This window comes from Triticum aestivum, chromosome 6B (assembly GCF_018294505.1).
Source record: "Triticum aestivum cultivar Chinese Spring chromosome 6B, IWGSC CS RefSeq v2.1, whole genome shotgun sequence".
Taxonomy (NCBI): Eukaryota; Viridiplantae; Streptophyta; class Magnoliopsida; order Poales; family Poaceae; genus Triticum; species Triticum aestivum.
Genome location: NC_057810.1, coordinates 78,691,280 through 78,698,614, shown reverse-complemented (window position 1 = coordinate 78,698,614; position 7,335 = coordinate 78,691,280).

The following is a 7,335-nucleotide window of genomic DNA, read 5'->3' as shown; positions in this document are numbered from 1 at the left end:
CAGCTAGGTTTCCTAGCCGCCGCCACCGCTGCCGGCCCGCCGCCGCGGCGCGCCCAGCCGGCCGAACCCTCCGCTGCCCCGCCTCCGATACAGGACCCCAGCAGCGCCTCCCCCCATCAAGCAGCCGCTCCCACCAGCGGCGCCCCCTCCCTGGAGCAGGCGCTCCTGCCCAGCAACGCTGCCGCCCGGAGCTACCCCGGCGACCAGTCCGTAGGCAGGTAGCCACCACTCCTTCTTCCTTCCTCCCTCTTCCCTCATCCCCCCTCCCTCCTTCCTCTTGCATCCTCTTTTCAATTTTTTTCCTGATTTTTTTAGTGGATGAGTACTTGATGTAGATTTGATACTGTGGGAATATAATGATAGTTATTTTTTGCTTGCTGCATGATTTTAGAGGATTGTGCTTGATAGGTGTTTGTGATAATGCCTCTAACGGCACCGGAGCTGGCCGCCAGTGTGGTTCACGCCTTCCATCCCAGGATGATGGATAGAGTGAATGATTTCATTCATAGCTTTTTGGGACGGGTTAAGTACTTTATCATGTGCACTACTGAAGTTCCGATACAGTAACGGTACTCTGAATTAAGGAAACATTTCGGTTCGATTTTCAGTAAAAAGGCTTCAGAACTCAGGGAACAATTTGATTCTTAGCTTCTTCTTTACGCCGTTCAGATAGGTGGCCCTTTTAGGTTGCCTTTTAAGTTTTCCGAGGGAACAATTTAATTAGTGTGCAGGGCTCAGACTTAATATTTTGCTATGATGATTGCAGCCAATATTAGTAAGTAACTATTGCATTGTGACGTTTCTGGATTAACTAATAGGTTTAAGTTCAGAGCCAAACAGTAGAGGTCAGTAATCATAATTGTTTTATTCCAAACTGCAACCAAGCTAAGGTAGTATCTTAGCAAGCATTTGATGCCTTTGATTATTGAAAAGAATCAAACTGTCATTTTTGCCCATTTCTGTGGTTATTGGAGTAGCATCCTCTGCTTTCTCTTACCAGCAGAGCATGACCGTTACTGCATGTTTCTCAAGATATACATGCTGAAGTTTCTGTAACAATCAAGGAGAACATCTGGAAACAAAATATGATTTAAGATACACAACAAGTAGCAGGTAACATCACAAATTAGGATTTTTCTACTAGCTAGTATGCTGAAGCAGGTTGCAGGGGCCAGAATTCTACTGCCACAAAGTTAAAGTAAATTCCATTTTTAGTTCTGATGATGGGTGGCAGGAAGCTGCACTTTGAGATGCAGGACTGTACATTTGAGAGTAAATTAGGATTATTTTGGACAACGAGCAGAGCTTAGGTAAGGAAATGTTCTTTATTAGTTAAGTATATGTGCTGCTGCTCATGTTGCTGCTGGTGCTTTGGGTGATTCGACAGTCTAAAGCCGGCTTACAGGCAAGAGTACTATCTCATTCTTACTCTGTTTTTCCACCAGCAGAGCACCACCCAAGATGTATGTACATACCCAGCTATCATCAGTAACTTAAACAAAACAGTTGGATGTTCTTGGAGTTTCTTTGTTGAATCTCAAACTGCAACAAACAAATCAGGACAAATTCCTATTTTTACAAAAGATCGATCGGTCGAAGTTTTGGTTGCCGCTCTATCTAGTGTGAACAGTTTACGGCATGCTTCAGACTTACTTTGATGGTTGCAATATAACTTTTGATCCATCTTTGGTACTAATATCAAAGAGGTATACAGGTGGTGAGTACAGGAGCTAAGAGTCTCAGGATCAGATCAATTTGCCTATGTTGCTTCCAAGGAGTTGTTCTGTGTCTGGTCCAATTCTAAAGAAATAAAAAGTGAATTGTTTGTTTGTTCCCTATGTGGTCACTCTATTTTTTGAGTACTGGCATTAGTTATGTTTGTTAGCAGCAAGATATTTAAATGAAGCTCGTTCTTTTTCAATTGTTCAACTGATGCCATGAAACTGAATATAGTAGTTGAAAACCCTGTTTTTCTTCCTGATCGTGAAAATTTGAAGTCCTGTTTGTGTTTTGGTTTTGTTGGTTGACAATTATGTTTAGTTTTTAATTTCATGGGTGATGTAAAATGTGCGGGTGGTGAGTTGAGGCTCATCATACAGCTTGTTGGACTAACCAAGAGGACGAGGTATGTTGCTTGCCCAAGCTAAGTGACACGTACGTGCCAAGTTTTCTGTTATATAATTACCTGTTAGTGCTTAGTTAAATTGCATGATACGGCCATAGCAGATGGATGGTACTAGGTGTTGTTTTGTTTCTTGCCAATGTATTCAGAGAGCAGATGTTTCGCCGCAGATTTCTTTTCTCTAAGGCAGCTCACATAAGTTCAGCTACAAGTGAACAACTTGCTGCTATTAGATCTGGAATGGAAGCTCACATAAGTTGAGCTGATTTTTGTCCATATGAAAGCAGAGGACCATATGGTCTGTGGCCTTTTCATCCATATGAAAGTAGAGGCACATTGTGGTGCTAGTTTGCTGGGTTTTATCTCCGACCATCGTGTCATGATGAATTTGCAGGTACCCCGAGAGGCCCTTGAGTTTGCCGGAATGTTGATTAACTTCCGTTCCGGCAAATTCGGGTACTCCATATGTCTTATTTTCAGCAAAGGTCATGCTGAAATTTTCCGTGAATTTTAGCATGACTTTGCTAAAAATAGGACATATGGGGTACTTGCGACTAATGCATTGGCTGGAGTATCTTAGTACTTAGTTAAGTAGGATCAACTGCCCCTTTATTCTTGCTGCATTAAACCATAGGTGGCAATAGAGCCAAGTGATTAGGCCCAACTTAGAATTCTCCTTAGCATCAATAAACCCTATATGAGAAACCCAACATAGGTGGCAATAGAGCCAAGTGATTAGTGCCAAGTGATTAGGCCCAACCTAGGGTGCCTCGGCATCGATAAACCCTAAATGATGAAAACTTAACTTGGCTGCCCCGGATGCCTCGGTGTCGATGAGAACCTAAATGATGTATGCTTAGGCTTTTAGGGTGCCTTGGCGTCGACAAACCCTAAATGATGAAAGCTTAGGCTTTTAGGGTGCCTCGGTGTCGAAAAACCCTAAATGATGAGACCATGATCTTGTTCCTTGGCAATAACCAACTTTTTGACCAAACTTTTTTCCTATTTAGAGCGAAACATGGCCCACAACAATGAGGCCGGTGGTTCGGGCGGCAAGCAATTCTGGGAGCTGTCCCAAGAGATGGAGGAACAACCTCACCACTATGAGGACACCGCGGGAGACACCGATCCTGATTACACAACCCCTAGTTACGTCGGGGATGAAACCACTGATGGTGCCGCCGAGGATGCCACCACTGGTGATGGTGGCGCACACACAGATGGCAGCCAACCGAAGAAGCAAAGGAAGGACCAGCGCCCGAATGCGCTCCACACCCTCAAGGAGGAATTCACTCAAGTGGACTCCGACAGGAATCCAACGGAGCCCAAACATATAGTCAAGGGGTACTCGGTTCAGCTCGGGTGCATTCTCTGGAGCACCATCTCGATCAACACCAAGAACCTTAGGCATAAGGACCGTGGGAATTTGCGCAACCTCCTCTTCACGAAGCTACACGAAGGATACAAGTTCCCCGCCGAATTTGAAAACACTCGCTTCTCAGGGAATAATGTGAACAGTGCCACCCTCACGAAGATGAGCACGACCCTGTCTACTTGGAGAAGCGCGGTGAAGAGAATGATTGATAAAGATAAAGTGCGAGAGCAGTGCAACCTCCGAATCAAGTCAATGGGGGAAAGAAATGCGGGAGCTGAACTTAGGGGAACACAAACTTGGTCCCGGCGGTTACAGAGTGGCGGAGCCTATATGGGACAAGCAGGACGCGGAGCGTGCCGAGCAAGGCCTACCGCCCCGCTTCGAGAAATACAGCGGTAACAAGCAGACCAGGAACTATGTCAAGGCCCGGTACAACGAGGACCCGATAACAAAGGAGCTTACCACGGATCCGAAGACCAGGGCGCTTGAGCTTGTTCTGGGAAGGAATACACCCCCGCGTAATTAGCTCCATATGGTTGCACTCTAATTAATCCCCAATATTTCTAAATGGTTCACGTTCCTTTCGCAGGACACTGAAAGCAGTAGCGCGGGGTCGTCTCAGAGCTCCCCATTCGACACCCCTTTAAATAGGGCGTTGAACGTAATGAAAAACAAGGATAAGCTCACTAAGCCGACGTCAGCTGGTCGTGTGGCCGGCAAAGGCTTGTCCATAAAATGGGGGTCATACTATACCGCTGGTGTGCGGAAAGAGAAAAAGACCAGCTCGGAAAGCCAGACGCGCGAGGTTGAAGAACTCAAGGCACAAGTGGCGCGGATTCCGGAGCTTGTCCAAGAGCAAGTGGAACAACAACTGGGAACAAAGCTCAACGCCATGGTGCCTACGTTGATTCATGGGCTGACGACGTGGATTGCGGGCGGCAAACAGGGGCCTTCCCCGGTTCCCAGCTTCATGGCCAGCAACTCGCACAGTGCGCAAGCGGCGCCATTGGTGTCTCCGGCGGCGGCGCCATCGGTGTCTCCGGCGGAGGCGGTATTCGTGTCTCCGGCGCCGGCACGGGCATTGGAGCTTAATGCACCAGGGTGTACGCCGGCCGGCACCTCGCCAACAAGCGCCCCCTCCGTCAGTTGCATGCCCGCCGTTGGCAGTGCCTCGACATTAGCCGAGCTCGATGAAATCACGGTAACTAAGCCTCTCAGCCGATGAGTTCATCTCCTTGCCTTTCACTGGGCATCCCTAACACCCTGTACATGTTTTCGCAGGGCACCGTCGATGTTCCTTGCACTCTTCTGCACTTCATGGGCGCCGAGTTGGTCGATGTCGCCAAGGACAGAATCGTTCAACCGGGCAACCCCATGTTCCACAGTTATCAGATGCCACCCACAGTGTATAGGGTTGAAGTGGTTCGGTTGCTGCCAGGCTGCGACGAGCTGTTACCTCCGATTCGACCCGCTGGGGCCGACGAAGAAGATGAGATGATCCTCAGCGCCTGCGTAAACTGGCCCCTGCTTTGGCCGAAGAGCCAGATTCGTTTGGGGGCGGGGGACACCACCCCACGGACAAGACCGCCAGTCGTGCCGGTGCCAAGCCATGGCAAGAATGCCGCAACGCTACCGGACCTGCCGGACATCCCTATGGCACAGGATCCGAACAGCCCTATGCCACAGGATCCGGACGACGACGACAACGACGACGGTACATTTACCAATGTTGAGAAGTACTTTGCCGAACATGGGTACGCTGATGAGTTCTGCGGGCCTCTTTCTCAAGAACCCAACCAAGACGACCGCGATCTAGCTGGTACGGCAGAGAAATCCAATTGCAACAGGCGTCGTCTAGCGTTCAGTTCTCAGGACACACCTCCAGCTCCCACCTTCACCGAGCCACGGATAGCTGAGGTGCGAAATATTATCAGCCCCAACATGCTCAAGAAGGCATTCTGTGAGCAGAACTCGGTCCCATTACAGGAGATCAATAAGAAGCGACGGAAATGAAAGACTAACAAGGGCGACGGTGCGAGCCAGCCGGCACCGAGTTTGATCCGTGCTAAGGACGGGCCACCTTCACCTAAGGATATCTCGAGGAGGGTGCATGTGGTGGGTAGGGCGATGCTACCACCAAATATGCTGAATGCTGCAACCGGTGCTATGCGGAGTCTGCACGACAGTGTTCTTTCTTTGGAGAAGCGGCGTCTGAGAGAGAATGATGTGGCATACCCGGTTTTCGTGGCCAAGGTGCCAGAGGGCAAGGGCTTTGTGGATGGCGACATCGGGGGTACGATCGTCCTTCGGTTTGATGACATCTTTGCTATGTTTAACCTTCATCCGCTGCACTACACCTTCGTTCGGCTGTTTTCGCTGAGTATGGAGATGCGGATCATTAGAGACAAGACCCTGGACATCGTGATTGTTGACCCCTTCTACATGCCTGCCAAGCACTTGAGCAGCGCTGGGGACCGCCAAGTTGCGAGTTCACACCTCGAAGGTGTCATTCTGGCAAACCCAGATGAGGATAACTTCCTTGTGGCTTACTTTCCCGAGTAAGTCATCCCTTAACCGCCACGTAACATATGATTTCTTAGATTTCGATCGTTCTTTTTTTTCTAACATTCCGTGTTCTGTGCAGTGACACACATTGCACACTCATCCTCTTAAGCCTGAAATATTCCATGGCAACGTATTTCGACCCGAACCGTAACTCCAAGATAGACTACACAAATGTCAAGAAAGTTCTTGATGATGTTCTCCCCGGCTACGCCAAATCTGGAGGCACCTTCACGAGGGCAGTTCGTAAGTACGGCAAGCACACCTTCTCACACAATATGAATTTCTGCTGCGTCAAGCAGCCGCCTCGCGGTCATAAGGATGCCTACTACGCCCTCCATCACATGCGGGCGATCGTAAGGGACCATCATCAACTTCTGCTACCAGATAGTCTCAAAGATTGGGCCGCGAGGTTGTCGCCAACCCAGGACGCGGACCTCAGACAAGAATTCTTTCGCATACAGTCGGAGTTTGCGGGCATCATCCATCAAGATGTCCTTCATACCTCGGGGCAGTTCTACCTCAGATATCAACCGTCCAACAATGAGGTAGATGGAACGCTACAAATGCAGGGTGGCAACGACCACGATTTCATGACCATCACGACAGACGACGGCTTCATCCACACTCCTATCCGATGAGTCGAGTCGAAAGTAGTGATGTGTAGTTCTGAAACATTGATTGGCTCATGTTGTAATTAAACTTTAATGAATTCGTATGTCTCTTTGGTTTGGACAGTCATTCAACTTAGATGTAATTGATGCTATTTATTAGTAGGATCATGAATCGTGCTATTAATGTCTTGCTTTTCTCTTCCGATCCTTTTGTTGCATACTTACATATTGCTTATGTATTCTCTGTTGTCTGTTGTTTGGCTTGTGCATAGAGATGTCGTCGTATGTCGTGTACAAGGGTAAGCTTCCCGAAGTCTACGACGACTGGGAGGAGTGTCGGAGACAGGCTCACCATTTTAGCGGTAACAGTTACAAAGGGTACACCACTAGGGCGGAGGCCGAATCTAGATACGCCCGCTATCTAGCGGGAGAGAGGAGGGAGCGTTGGAGGAACCGGATGAAGACCAGTTTGATCGCGATGATGCTCATCGTGATGACTGCAGCTCTCTTTTATGTGATGGTAGTTTAGATGATCGATATCGACTTGTAATGTGAAGACAAACTCGATACTCGCGGTCTCGAGACTTGTAATGTTTTATCTTTGTTCGGTCTTTTGAATTCGGAGACTAATATGATGAATTGTATTCGGAGACTAATCTTCT